Source organism: Pleurodeles waltl, chromosome 9 (assembly GCF_031143425.1).
Source record: "Pleurodeles waltl isolate 20211129_DDA chromosome 9, aPleWal1.hap1.20221129, whole genome shotgun sequence".
In the NCBI taxonomy this organism is placed as follows: domain Eukaryota; kingdom Metazoa; phylum Chordata; class Amphibia; order Caudata; family Salamandridae; genus Pleurodeles; species Pleurodeles waltl.
In genome coordinates, this window is record NC_090448.1 from 1,012,599,952 (window position 1) to 1,012,615,523 (window position 15,572).

Consider the following 15,572-nt stretch of genomic DNA (forward strand, 5'->3'; position numbering starts at 1 on the left):
AGTGGTCCCTATGTGTCACGTGTGTCTTCGAAAGGTTTGTGTTCTGTCCTGTGTGTATATGTCTCTCCTGGTGCAATACCTACCTCTGCTCCTGAGTGTACATCGTGTCTCTGTATTGAAGCTTGTTATTTGGGTACCTTTCAGAGGGGGACTTGGGGGTGGGGGGACAGTGGAGGTGGCAGCCTCGTTGAGTTTATGTACTTAAACAACATTTCTATGCCACTCCAGGTGGGTTTGCCAGGGTCCGTTTTGATGGGGCGTTATATCCTTGCAATATGTTCTTCATTCAGAACTCATTGTATGGCCCCAACAACCCGTTCTGCACTCCCCTCCCCCCCCCCCCCCAACCCCCGCGAAGGCCATTGAAGTTGTTCCACTCTATAGTACAGTTCATAATTGGGGGCCCGAATCCCCCTTCTGACAGTGGGCGCTGTAGTTTGTGTAATAAATAGCTTATATCTGACAACAAATGTCCAAAGGGGTTCACTAACAGAACATATATACATTGGGTTATAATAATATCAAAACAATATGGCCACATAATTAGAAAGCAAAGCTATTAAATCATACATGTATTAAATTGAATATACGAAGAGAGATCGCATCAAATATACATCATAAGAGTGCTCAAAAAGGGAACACATAGTGCTGGTGGGGAACAAAATAAACGGTGCAAAGTGAAATGCAAGCAACGAAAAACGACGGCGAAAAGGAATTCTTCCAAATAATACTGTGCATGAATCATGTCAGTCCAATATTAAATTATCAACGCACAATAGTAATCCACGTTTCTGCCGGTATATGTGGATGGTGTTTCGACCCTTCTTAGTTTGAGGTCATCATCAGGACAAGCAAAGCACTACAATTATGATTGCTGCCTAAGAAACAAACAATATTTCAGTAGTGGTTGGAACCAAAATTAATTGAACAACAAATTAATTTGGCCACGTCAGAAATGCCTGTGATAATTCCAGGGAATCTGCAAAGCAAAATAGAGAAAGGGAGAATGAACAAACTAACCGGATAAGAGAGCAAAGTTGCAAAGATGTCCGGCACCACACAAAAAATTGACAGTAACACTCGTGATTGGTTTGTATTGCATCCATTCACTGAGTAAACAAGCATTTGCAATACAATAGGTCTCTCATTTGCTTGAGTTTGAGCTATTGGCGTTGTAAATGCATAACTGGACTTTTCTGCCACATAAATTGGACACATAATTTGGTCCTCTCTGACACAATTTTTTTTTTTTTATATATTATTAGTTTGGGTCCCCCTAACTTAGTGTGGGGACCCAAAGAAGACCTAGAAAGAAATAGCACGTCATGCAGTAAGTTTCCAAGGACCGCGACTATTGTAGTGTCTTGACTGTTATTCTTAGAACAGCCCCTAGAGGACATCATAATAAAAATAGCATTTGTAAGAAACTGCTTCCTAGGCTCGACCTAAAAAGAGCTTTTTTCAGAGAAAGGTCACTGCAACACTGTTGAATGTGCTGTCTGGGACGTTAAGAGAAAGCATTGCGGTTTTACAGTGCCTGTAGTGTAATAGAACCCATTTTCACATATATTAACACAAAACTACACAGCTGTTGTTCGGTGCGCATTCCAATTGCAACACCTAATTTCTTTCTCATTTCCAATGCAGGACGCCTCATTCAGCTGTGTCAAGGCATACAATAAAAGGTTTTATTTTTGACAAATATATTATGCGTGCCTCTGATAGTGAAAACGAAGGTTACTGAGACTCCATATTTGACCTTTTTTAAGTGAGAAACTATTTGGTTATAGCTGACCTTTGCATAAAAGGGGCTCTAGGTTTGTTCTTTTGAAGGCAAATGTGTCCTCTATTTAACATGGGACTGATTATGATATTTAGGTAATTGCATATGCGCTTGTTATGAATGAAATCATCTAAAACTATCCACTTGGAGCAGAGCCAAGCCGCCAAGACGGTGGACACAATTTTTAAGCTTAGGTTTGTCATCGCAATTAGAAAGGCTGTGGACTTGAATCAGAGGTGAGAAGGAGCAGATGAGTGAGCTAGAGACAGAGTAACAAAACCGGCCCAAGATGAGCAAAGGGAGACATCCAAAGTCCAAACGCACAGGTGCAGTGGTGGTGTTTCTGAGTCTGGACACATCTGGGAGCCAGCAAGGTCAGAACTTTGCTCCTGGAACAGCCACTATGAGTAGAGGCCACACCATGCAACGTTTGGAACCTGCAGATGGAACAGAGTCCCGGTTCACCCTCTGACTATGAACCCGCGATAAAGAGGCAGTGCCGGGCCTTTAAACGGCCAGAGCACAGGAGACCAGGAAAAGAAGAGTTCTGGAACGACAGGGAGCAGAAAGCTCTAATCTAGAAAGAAAGAAACAATGAACGTAGGCCAGAGACAAAATCATTTGTATTATTGTGAAGTTGGTGACGGGCCAAAGCGAAAATGTCAGAATGAGACGAGATGCCGTAATCTCACATGGGCCCCGAACTGCAGTAAGAGACACCTGGTGCGACAGAGAATGCCTGATGCGAGAGCAAGGGTAGCATAAACATAACAAAATAAGCGCTACAAGACGGCAAGGCATGAGACAAACTAGCAAACATTGAACTGAACCACCCGTGGCTGGAAATACACATGCTTTCTCAGCACACACCCCCCCCCACCCCCCTAAACAGTTTTGAAAAATGCTGCAATACTAAAAGCTAAAGCGCAGTGGCCTTGAAGACACCACCGTGCTAAGTAAAAAAATTTTATAAAAGAAACATTGAGAAACTGGACCATTTTCGGCTGTATAAAAACATTGCGCTTTTTTACTTTTCCAAAAGTCCATCTTGTAAAAAACAAAAATAGAGAAAACAAGCCAAAGCATTTTGGCTCGGCCATGAAGTGCGAAGGAAAGAGAAAGGAAGCAATGTGTCTTAACTGGTGCTCATTAAAAGCGCTCCAATACTGCAGATCAAGTTAGCGTTGTTTGCAATTTCAAAGCGCCATGGCCGCCATGGAGCACCAAGGGGAGAGACCAAAGAAAAAAGAAGTTCGACCACACTGAAGTATATTGGCAATGGAGCTGTGATCCATGTAACATGGTCAGTCTGCAAGGCGTGACAAAACATCCTCAAGGCGGAACAAACGTAAAGCATATACCAGTGACATCAAGGGATTTTTGCAAGGCAAGCCCAAGAACAAATGTAAGTGATAGGCATCAGGTGGGCGTAGTTGAAGCATACAGATAAATAACAACACATTGAAAAGCAGCGCTTGTGCGTTGCTACGCTCAATTTAAAAACAGCCCAAAAAGGAAAAAATTAAGCAAGCACCTGGTAGAAAACTGATTATGGAAGGTTTAAATAGGGCTCAGAAACTCACAAATAAAACGTGGTAGCTGGTGTGCGGAGAACACCGCACTTCAGGGATAATTCAAATAATGTGGTTATCCAATATTAAAATCAATTAGCCAAAAACGTCTAAAACAAATTGGTTTGCTAAAAAGTCAGAGCCAGTTAGTAAGGGGCCAAAGGGTTCCATGTAGCATATGAAGCGGAAAGAGAAAAGGGAAAGAATTTCTCTTACAGGAAACATCCACCAGCATGGGAGCTTCTCTCATGAGACTTGAGAAACGACTTGAGTAAATAGAATGGATCAGCTTAAGTATGTGCAGGATGTAAAAAAACACCTAGAACACCTGCCGGCCTCCCAAAAGTGCCTCAGGGGACCAGTGTGTAAAAGCAGGGAAGGCATGATTCATGGAGGAATTAATGGCTACCAGTATTAGAAACTGTTGTAATGTTAGGAGTTTACAGAAAGAGCCCAGAGAAAACCATAATGATTGAATGTAGCTAAACAACCCAGATGAGAAACTGGCCCATATAAAGAGCCCACAATCTAATTGTGAGTATACAGTAAAGCAGACCCCAAAATAATGCGTGAAAACAAATTAACAACATGTAAAAGATTACATTATGTGTCCTGAAAAAGGCACATTAAGCATTAGTGGGAGTATTCAGCTTCCTGCAGAAAGTCTGAAAATACACCGTTGGCAAAATAAATAAATTACAAGTCATGTAATTTTGAACACTGAAACAATACAGAAGAAAATCTCAGGAATACACTGGTGGCAGTATAGATAAAACAAGAAGATTACAAATCATAATGTCATAATTCAGAGCATAGGAACACTGTTGCTTTAGGCAATGGAAAACATTAGATAGGAATCATAGTGTTCCATTCATCCAAAGAATTCAGCCCCTTACTGAGAGTCGCATATGGAAATCCAGCAACATTCACATTGTGTGAGAAGACGTGCAAGGTTACCGTCTTGTGCTTGTGTAGGGCGGCCCTGCGCATCCCAGTCCCTCGTATGAATTGAGACAAAAGACTGTGCAGTTCTTTGAAGATTTTTTTTTGTTTGGGGGAGAGGGGGTTCACCACTAGTGCCGTAAAGAAGTATAGTAAGTGTGGAAGTATCGGGATTTTATCTATTGCCAGTCAACCTGGTAGAGATAGTGGTAAAGAACAACAGGAGTGGAGGGAGCTAGGGATTGATGTCAGTTTCTTACCCAGGTTTCCCTCAATAGGAACTTTCTCTGTATAGTAAATGTTCACTCCTAGGTAGTAGAGTACATCAAACTGCCACTTCAGTCTCGTTATCATTACTGAGCTGCTGTGGTCTGCTTCCACTTTGCTCAGCGGGAACAGAGATAACTTAGCCCAATTTATTCAGATTCCTGACATCTGGCCAAACCCTACCAGGATATCCATTAATGCTGGTAGAGAGTTGCGTGCCTTGTGCAGGTATTGTCCGCACATAAGGATACAGCATGTCATGTATTGCATGCATGAATGGCAGAGGCTCAATAGTAAGACCAAAGATAAGCAGAGAGAGAACATCCCTGACTGGTGCTCTGGAATATGTAAAAGTGGTCCGTTATGATCTGCCCCGTGTTGACCCTGGCAATATGATGACCATATATAATTCAGACCCATTGCATAAATGTGGGGCTGAATCCCATTCTCTAAAGGACTACCTTCTGAAGGACAACCACCAGGTGAAAGGGCAGGAACAGAGTATCAAATGCTTTATAGCTGTCCAGGGACACTGCCAGACAGCCATCATTACCTGCTGTACCAATCCCATCAAACTCAGCAACTGGCGGATGTTCAGAAAAGTCTTCCTATTCAATTTAAACCATTTTTGGGTCAGTGTAAACTAGTGTCCCAACCATTGGTAGAAATCTATTTGCCAGTCTTTTCCCCAGTATCTTGTAGTCTAAGTTGAGCAGTGATACCGGCCTATATGATTGGACATCTGTGGGGTCTCGCCCCTGTTTGGGTAGTGCAACTGTCAGTGCTTCTTTCATTGACTCCAGGAGTTGGCTTGCTTCCCTCGCCTCTTTATATACCCCTAATAATGTCAGCACTACCTGCATCCTGTATGTGGAGTTAACTTCGATGGCATACTGTCTGTGCTCGGTATCTTATTTCTCGCCATGTGAGCTATGGTTGAGTTTCTATTCATATCGGTTCTTCTAATTCACTGCGTTTTAAATGGTTAAGGCGGGTTGATGGGTATCCCCTGAATGTAGTCATCTGGGTGGTCTGGAGCACGTTGAACACGCCCCCTCGCCCCCATTTAGAACACTACAGTAACCTGCAAAAGCCGAAGTTATGCTCTAATGGGTGTTAAGTATGTTACCTGTAGCAAATCTAATCACACTGTTAGTGCATGCGCTGTTTCTCCCCTCTACAGCCCTTCCCACCTGCAGATGTCTGGCCCTCTCTTCATCTTCGGGCTTGCGGGCTATATATTCCCCCTAGTCCTATCCTGTCACTGAGTTCTGTGTGTGTTTGGCAGAGCTCCAACAGGCGGTCCAATGTCGCGGGTAGTGTTGGTTTCCGTCTGGCTCATTTCACGCTCAATGTCAGAAGTATTCCTTAGTAGTACCTATCCCATGTGGTTGTTATGCATTGGCACCGCATAACTTTCAAGGCCTCCCATTCTGTGGCTCTGGTTGAGGATGACGCCTCGTTTTCAGTGAAGTATTGTGTTATGCATGTCCCTATTAACTTACAGAAGGGTGCTTTGTGTGATGCCTTGTTTCGGAGCTTCCAGGTCGCGATTTTCACTCAAACCCATCCCAGTTTGAGAGTCATTTTAAGCAACCAGTGGTCAGAGATGGTATGTGCCAGGTACTCTGTGTCTTTTATACGTATGCTTAGTGTGTCAGTGCAAAAGAACAGATTTAACTGTGTATTGACATCGTCTACTGAGGAATAGAATGAGTATTCTCTAAGGGTGGAGTGCATCATCCTCAGTGTCTCATATGCTCACCAACTTTCTATCCAGCATTGAAAATGTTGCGTCATTCTAGGGCATGTGCCTTCTGCTGGGGAAACGGGGCTGATCTGTCTAGTTCTACATCTGGGACACAGTTAAAATTACCTCCACATATGCAAGGCGCATGTGTGTAACGCAGTAACGCCGGTGTCGTCCTATCAGAAAGTCTTAGTGATTGGTGTTTGGGGCGTATAGGTCTGTCAAAGTTAGTGGGTCTCTATTTTAGCATCGCTCTACCACCACATAGCGGCCCTCCACTATTAGATGCAACCGGGGAAATAGGACCCCAGGCGCGACCCAGAGTAGCACACCACTTTCAAACGCCCAGAAGGATCATGCCATATATTTGCAACCTCCACCTCTTGCATACCATCTGAGGTTCAGAAAGCACCAAGTGTGTTTCTTGTAAACGCGCTATGTCAATTTCATGTTTGAGGTGCATGTATACTTTTTGCTGTTCGAATATTCCATTTCCACACATTGTATGCTGGAGTCTTGGCTACCCCACACATCCCACTCTGTTAGAGATGCTTCCCAGCCCGGTATCGGCCACCATGCCTCCAATGTCTCCTTCATTTGTTACCCAACCACCTTGTTGCACCAAGCTCGGGACCTTTCCCAGGGCCTAACTGCCCCCCTAACTAATGTGTCTGAGTGCCTTGCCTCTTGCTGTTCACCGAATAATTTTAACAAAAACATTCCCAACAATCCTCCTCCGGTGGTGTGATTAACAGGGATGCTGCCAGTCTGCTGTGATAAATGCATGCTTAAATATTCAACTGACAATAAAAAAATCATGTCCAAATCTGGAGTTATGAGTGGAGTGATCTGTAACCATTAACATGCTCCAGTGAAAGAGAGGACCCAGGTGGCCCAATAGTGCCAGCCCCTCTGCTAGACTACCCTGCTAGCCCCATCCTGGGCCGCCATACTTGCGTGCTTTGGGTAACCACAGCACAAAACAGTGTCTTGGTCGCCCCATCAGGTTTGTGCGTCTGCCAAGTGGGACATTGGGAGCGGTCCTTCCATCAGTGCACCAGAGTCATGGAACCCATTAGAGCCCGAGTCTGATTTTGAACCCTGCCAGGACCTAAAAAATATTCTGGTTAAGTTGCACATAAGCCACTACCTGCGCTTTTTCCATGGCTGCCTGTGTGTCGTGTGGGGCAACCCCGTTGTTTTCAACTTAGTCTCTTTCTTAGTTTCCTGTGTTCCCTCTCCTCCTAAGGGTGGGTCATCCGCTGGTGGGAGCTCCTGGCCCCAGCTTCCTCACATGCAACTTGGCAGGGAAAAGGAGATCAGATTTCAGCTCTATGCGCAAAACTGTTATTTAATAATGATGTAGGGGTTTCAGCATGATGTACCTATACCGTATAGTCCAGATGAGCTGTAATTGTAGCACCCTTCAAATTGCTTGGTGCCCTTGGACCTGAATAATTGCAATATGTGGTCTCTGTTCCTATAGTTTAGCAGCTTTGCAGTGATGGGGACAGCGCAGCTTCTGGCCTCAGGGGGAAGCCCGGGGACTTGGTGTACCCTTTCAGTGGAGAAGAGCTTTGCAACTTTGCTCGGAAGAAAAGTGTTCAGCAACATGTTCTCCAGGAATAATTCTGTGTTTGGTCCCTCTGTTCATTCGGAGAAGCCCAGAAAGCATATGTTGTTGCGAAAACTGTCATAACGACCGGCTATTATTGATGTTCATGACTGTTTACTGAAAGAAAATGGCTCTTGACGAAAGGTTAGTGGCAGTTTTATGGCCCTTTGTCTACCTCCAACAGTTTGGGCCAGAAAATGTATTTAAATTAGCAGTATTTTGAATCATGACAATGAAGTTTGCACAAACCAGTAACATCAAACATTATTGGGAGTAATAAACATGTTAAGACATTCATGAAAACTCCACATCGAAGTGTAGCCATAATTTGTGCATTAATCTGGTCCCTTTGATAGATTTAACATGGTGCATTATTGTAAAAAATTGGTCAAACTGAATAAAGTATGTTCTGCAATAGTGATCCTTTTATATTATGATATGTATATGATAATATATATGATAGATAACGGTTAACATATGTAATGGAATATAACATACACTGGTTAAGTATACTCCTAATTTAATGCTATTATATATATTTCAAGGAGATTAAGTAGAACCCCAAAAGATCAGAGATATGGGAGATTCTTATTCATTCTACAAATGTGGCATGGACAATAACAATAATAACTTGTTTGTATATGTTGCTTAATGTTGCAGTGGTGTCCTTACTAAGCAGTGTAAATAACAGTTGATATCATTACTCAAGTTGGCAAATTATCTAAAGAAAGATGGAAGATTCAGTAGGTCCCATCAAGCTTCCTTTGAAGAGGAAAATGTGCTCTGAAGCCTGTTAGTGGAGGTATCCTAGCCTGATCTGATTGTAATTCATACAGAAAAGACAGTCATTGCAAACTATGATGGAGTGATTGTAGTTAAAGATCCAGGCCACTGTTTGGCATTCTGCTGCAAACTATGATGGAGTGATTGTAGTTAAAGATCCAGGCCACTGTTTGGCATTCTGCTGCAAACTATGATGGAGTGATTGTAGTTAAAGATCCAGGCCACTGTTTGGCATTCTGCCACGTGGGATGGTGATTGTATGCACACACCTTGAATTGGTCTGTCTTTAATATGAATACTTACATTTCAGCTTGGAGGGATTGAAAAGGAAAAATAGTCTCCTTCCCCAAAGAGATTGGTACAGCGATTGAAATACATTACTTATTTATATATTTAAGTGTTTCGTTTTGTTAAGCCCTGCAGGAAACTGGTCAGCCATGGCAGTAGTATTAAGCGGGGAGTGTAGTCAATAAAGTTACAAACTAATGATGGTCTGTGCTCAGGAAGCAATCTGTGGAAGTGTGTGACTCCATGCCTATCAACTGTCATAGGCTTAAGACAAGCCACAGAGGGGGGGAGTAAAGAAATAAACAGGATAACCCAGAGATACTGGTTTGTGTACAGGAGACTTGGAAGAGCACGGTTTTCAGTTCTGGGTCTTCAGTTACTTCATACTTTTTAGTATGTCTCCATCCAGGCTGAAGAGTCCAGATAGGACGTGGCCTATTATGGAGCATATGAAGTATCAACTGAAGGAGTATCTGGGGCTCCACATCCTTACAGGGTGTTGTGAATCACTAGATAAGCGTAATCTTGTGCGAGTTGTGATTGAAACTAATAGATATGTTCATTGTTTTAAATTTGGACCCCTTTTGTTTGATAGAACTGCGTTCTAGGGTCTAAATTACAGACCTGTAGCATTTGGTTAATGGACTAAAAGCACCTTTCATGTTTTTGTCTTGAAAAATAAAGATGTAAATCAGTGGAATTAGAATATGCAAATATTCTACTTCATCATTAGAAATTAATTTTATTTTATAAAGTCTAAAAGGAAAAACATTTTTGATATGAAATGGGAAAATGCCTTGATATCTAGTTCATGAAAAAACATGGTCACTTAAAATACAGGCAAATTTGATTTGTACAAGGCACGTTGTTAGAGAACATTATTATGATCTTTTTATCTGAGCGACCCCTGTCATATGAGCCCGATGTACCAAGAGTTTTAGAGTTCACAAACTCTCCCAATTGGTAAATTAGAGAGGTTGCAAAACCCTTTTTAGGTCGAGCTTGCAAGCACTCTGACGTGTTGTAATTGGTGGGCTTTTAACCACGCCAACCACACGCCCATCACTATCACTCATTCATGGGCTTGTCCATCAATAATCCTTTGTTATCATTGGTAAATGCTTTACATTTGTCCCTCCTTGAGGCAGTTTTGTTACCGCCTTGGTCATCGACGCTGTTACATGGATAATTGCACTTTTGCCGATACGTTTGACTGCAAGTGAACTTCTTTTTTCTTTTGTGTCTCTCCTTTGCGCTCGTGCTTATTGCAGCTGTGGCGCTTTGAATCGACTCTTATGTCAACTGTTTTACTTTTCATTTTCAATTTATGTGGCAAGAACAGTCAAGTTAGGAATTTACAGTGCTAATAGCTCCAACTCGCTCCTCTTTGCCAATACTTGTTTTGTTACAGCAGCTGATGCAGCCTTATAGGCTTCAAGTACAAAACAAACTGGCTCATTCTTGTCTAAGAAAGAATAGCAACGAGGCAGATAAAAATCCTCTTCTTGGGTGCCACCGGTCCTCACAAAAGCCAGTGTGAGGCACCATTCAATATGTGCAGAATTAAAGGAGCCGACATTACAAAAAAACTATTGTGGTGCAGCCTTTCCTGTCACGTGACCTACGACCAAATTTACATATCCATAATTCCGTGTCACTTCTGAGTCCTCCTGTTGTTTCTTTTTGTGACAGCAAGTGTTTAATCAATGTACCGGATTACAACAATGAGGGCACAATTCGGGGGTACACGTGGGTACACGGCATCCACCCACTATTTTCACCACCCTGCCAAGTAGTTATACTGCACTGTAATATGCTGAACTCGTTCCGGTATAATGTTTAAACACTGCAACGCATTCTGGATGTCCTGTGCGTTGTCTGCATTCCTTATGAGCAGCAACATGCTGGCGACAGTGAGTGGACTTTTTTATACCAAATTTAAGCAAGGGCCAAACAAAGGCCAAACTAAAGTGTCCATCAGGCCTCCTTTTGTTTTCACTGGAGCTGTCTGCGCCTCACACCTACCTGCGAATACAATAGAGGTGAAACAAAGGCACACAGCCTTTTGTCACTTCACTGGTACTTAGGAGAGGCATTATTCTGAATCTGTTCGGTCCCTGTATATAAGAAATATGCATACACTGAAAGAATGTCAGTTGTGTAGTTCTGTTCCAGTATTTACACGGATAGTAATTTAAATATCACTTTTAAATTTCTTTTATGGCACTACTTATACCAGAGCAAGCTGTCAGAGTGCCTTACATCACATGGGCACATTATACATTGACAATAAATCATACAAGTGTAAATCTATGTACAGGATGTGTTACATAGGCTAGTGAGGGTTACAGGGTGTAAGAATCACGTGCCCTTCATGGCTCACTGTGCTATAATAGAGGGATTACAATTTCTGAACTAAAGTAACAAAAGGATGTTTGTGTTAAAAGCAGTAGCCCATTTCCCTATCTACATAAAAATTAAAACAACTGTCATCTGCATATTACCTGTGCTTTGCAGGAGGCATGTTAACCCTCTATGCCACTTGGATTCAAAACTGGGACTAGACACATCTCTCAAGCAAATGTGTTAACCCCCAGAGATAAGTTACCATTTTATTATTCACTGAGATTTAAGGGGCATACAAAGCTCTCTGCAGCCGGTGCCTTAACCACTTAAGATTTTTTCAAATGAGGTCTTTGCAACCAATTAAGCATAAAAAATGTATTTCCGAGTTTCTCTTTTTGTCAATTTCTTTGTGGCAGACATTTCAAAAAATAAATTTTGAAATTGAGGCCTAGATTTTGTATCAGAGTTCTGTTATTTCTTTGCCACAACTCCAACCAAAATCACATTAGTTAAATTTGGTAATTCGCTCAAATGTACTCCTTCTAGACCTGCTAAGCATGTGTGAGATCTTAAGATCAGAGGTTATGGGTTGTAATGCCACTTTTTGTGAGGTCACTTCCTGTGATGCCACTTACGACATCAGACACCATGATGTCATATCCTGTGATATCACGCACCATGATGGCACTTATATACTGTCTAACTTGGTTAGTCATCCCCCCCACTTCTTTTTTTAGGACTTGTGCCCTGACAACAATTATTGTAAGTTGGTTGTATATTAAAGGGTTGTCTAAGATGAACTTAGTAAACTAAATCACCCTGACAGTCTGGAACGGTGTTTCCTGGCACCTCAGATTGCGGCCAAGAAACATGTACTCTAGTTCAGTGGTTCCCAACCAGGGATGCCCAAGCAATTTGTACAATGTGTAGGGCATTCGCCAAGACACAATTTTCTGTTGTGTGCCATAGCCCTGGTCGTTATTGGTAGTATGATTCACCTAAGGTGAAGTATGCAGGAATCCACACTTATGGAAAGATGCTCAACTTCTCAAAATAACATTAAGAAAGGATGATAAGTGCTTGTCAGCAGGTAAGCAGTTACTGAAAGGTCCCATTGTATACCCGTTTTAAACTCATTAACGTAAACAGCCTTATTTTCATTCTCCATCCCTACTGTTTTTTTGTTTTTTTTGCTGTGGTCTCATACAAATGGAAGGCCCAGTGGGTAGCCCTGCACTCATAGCTGCAAAGATGCCCCCTGTAGCATGTGACATCGTTTTAACTCGCATCCCATTGTATTCTCGTACTTGTAGTCATGCACTGATAGGTGCCATATAGTACCAAGCCTTGTCTGTTGCCTTGTGCCAATCTTGGCTGTTTGACAGAGGTCACAAACTTTGGCATGTTTTATAGCCTTTTATTCAGATCTAGCGGTGCTACACATCTGCCAGCTATGTTTTTTTAAAGCTTTCACCCTTCTGCATTGTGGTACTCAGAGTCTTACTATTTATTTCTGCAAACATGGAAGGGCCCTTGTCTTGTTTACCATCGCAGCTAACTGTGGCCTTCTAGCCATCAGCACTTTGTACTCTGACATGCAACCCACCATTTATAATGACTTTTTAAATTGCTAAGGTGGCCCATCTCCGCTGTGGGCATTTATGTTCCATGCAGTCGCATGTTGCCACCGAGGCTTGAACGAGGAACAAATATTCTTTCTAGAGATGACAAGTTGTCTCGGAGTCTCTTGTGATTTATCCCCAGTCACACACGTATTTATTCACTTTGCATTCTGGTACTTGTGGTTTTGAGTTGCTCTATTGTAAATGCAAAGTAACGAGTGCCAGAAAATAGTGGACTTGAAAGGCAACTCACACCTGAGATGCAAGAACATAAGATCTCTAAAGGAGGCATCTTGTCTTGATTTTCTACAGAGGGTATGATATATACCAAAATATACACGCATTTTCTCAGCAGCTCAGTCAGGCTCCTGGCATGCAATGTTAATAACGGAAAATGTATGTGACACCTTTTATCATAGGACCACACTTCCAAGTCCCTGTGAACAGGAGGACCCGTATCTGCAGGTACAGAAATAGTGCAGACGTATATAACATAACCTGGGGGGACGGCTTTGTACCATCTGGACCCTCACGCTTAGAACGACAAGCCTTAACGTGGCTTCTGATTGGCGCTCTCACCTGCAAGGAGGGAAAGGTGGATTTTACACTGGCTGATCTTGTAAATGCTTTCTGTGGCATTGTAAAGGAGGCTTTATGATCTCCGTCAGGAGAAAATAAAGCCGGAAATACAAACATATATAGCATTTAAGCCTTTTGGAGAAATGTCATCATATATGCTTCTGCCAACTTTATGTGGTGTAGTGATACATTTGAAAGCACTCGCGTGTTTCTCTCTCTCTCTCTCTCTCTCTCGAGGTGCCCAGGTTTTCAGAAGGAGAAGTGCCTGCCCAGGCCTTGACGTGCACGAAAGCTGTTCAGCCTCAAAACAACAAGGGGCACAGCTCTTCTGCACAGGGGCATCAAAATGCTCGGGGCTGGGCCCAAACACAAGGGTGACACCTAGCGCTGCCGTGTGAGCATGATGGAGACAGAAAATAAAATGAGGCCAATCACCGTTCAGCTTTTGCACCTAAGGATGAATGGTGATTGGCCTGATTTTATTTTAGTCTCGCTGCCACAATGCTGTCATTCACAGCTTTTGGGTGCTGTGAGGGTGTGTGGGCGTTTTCGATGAGAGAAGGCATTCGAGACCTACGGACCCCCCTGGAATGTGTCACGAACCCCTGGGGGTCCGCGGACCACAGGTTGGGAACCGCTGCTCTAGTATCTCTTCAAACCAAATAAATCTTTCGCATTTTACTAAAGATTTCCGTGGAGAGGAACATTTTAAGAGTTTCACTCAATTTTTGAAAGCCCTGCCAAGTTCAGTGTAAGCCTTATTTAGTAAACTAAAGTATAACTAGATAATAGACAGATTGATTATTTGCTTGTTCCTCAAGTGTGACAACATTCTTTTGTTATCCATCCCTGTTACATGGCATATAAGAAGGACACATGCTGCACAAAAAACTCCATATTATCCGAAAGGATCCACTATCATGTGGGAAGGAGCGATATATAACAGGTAAGGATGGAACAATTGTTAAATGAAACACGTAACTGTATCACGTCTGTTTTATTTCTGGATCGGCTCTTGTTTCTCCTTTCTCATTGATTATTGAGATTTTATGTGCGACCTACCTCATGATTTTTAATAAGGTAGGTTGGATTGTGTCATTTGTTATTTGGGAACCAACCTACTTGTGTATAGGTTGGTACACAAAATAATTTATTAGTCACAAAAAATTGGTGCACAGATTGTAACTGCTTTTCACAACCACATTTTTCCTAAATCTGGCTCTTTGTTTTCTGTTTAAATTGGTTTCAGGTTTCTTTGCGTTATTTTTCACCAATGTTAAAAATCTTTCAGCGATTATCTTTGTCCATAAATGGATTAAATGCAGATGTCCTCTTTAACCCATTTGCTGCCGGGCCTTTTCCCCCTCCTGTGCATTTTTTTGGCTATTTGGGGCAGTTCGCGCTTAGGCCCTCATAACTTTTTGTTCACATAAGCTACCCACGCCAAATTTGCGTCCTTTTTTTCCAACATCCTAGGGATTCTAGAGGTACCCAGACTTTGTGGGTTCCCCAGAAGGAGGCCAAGAAATTAGCCAAAATACTGTGAAAATTTCGTTTTTTTAAAAAAAAAAATGGGAAAAAGGGGCTGCAGAAGAAGGCTTGTGTTTTGTTCCCTGAAAATGGCATCAACAAAGGGTTTGTGGTGCTAAAATCACCAGCTACCCAGCTTTCAGGAACAGGCAGACTTGAACCAGAAAACCCAATTTTTCAACACAATTTTGGCATTTTACTGGGACATATCCCATTTTTACGATTTTTTTGTGCTTCCAGCCTCCTTCCAGCCAGTGACGGAAATGGGCGTGAAACCAATGCTGGATCCCAGAAACCGAAACATTTCTGAAAAGTAGACAACATTCTGAATTCAGCAAGGGGTAATTTGTGTAGACCCTACAAGGGTTTCCTACAGAAAAAACTACTGGAAAAAAAGAAATTTGAAATTGAGGTGAAAAAAACTGCAATTTTTCTATAAGTTTTACTCTTTAACTTTTTCCTGCAATGTCATATTTTTGAAAGCAATATACCGTTA

At 42.2% G+C, this 15,572-nt stretch overlaps 1 protein-coding gene and 1 non-coding gene across 6 annotated transcripts in view; both read left to right on the plus strand.

Moving 5' to 3' along the window:
- Nucleotides 1-15,572, plus strand: part of MIA2 (MIA SH3 domain ER export factor 2) — a 551,575-nt gene that overhangs the window by 363,678 nt on the left and 172,325 nt on the right. The window lies entirely within an intron of this gene.
- Nucleotides 14,185-14,300, plus strand: LOC138260558 (U5 spliceosomal RNA). Its single transcript, XR_011198870.1, has one exon. It is a non-coding gene; the product is annotated as a U5 spliceosomal RNA (small nuclear RNA).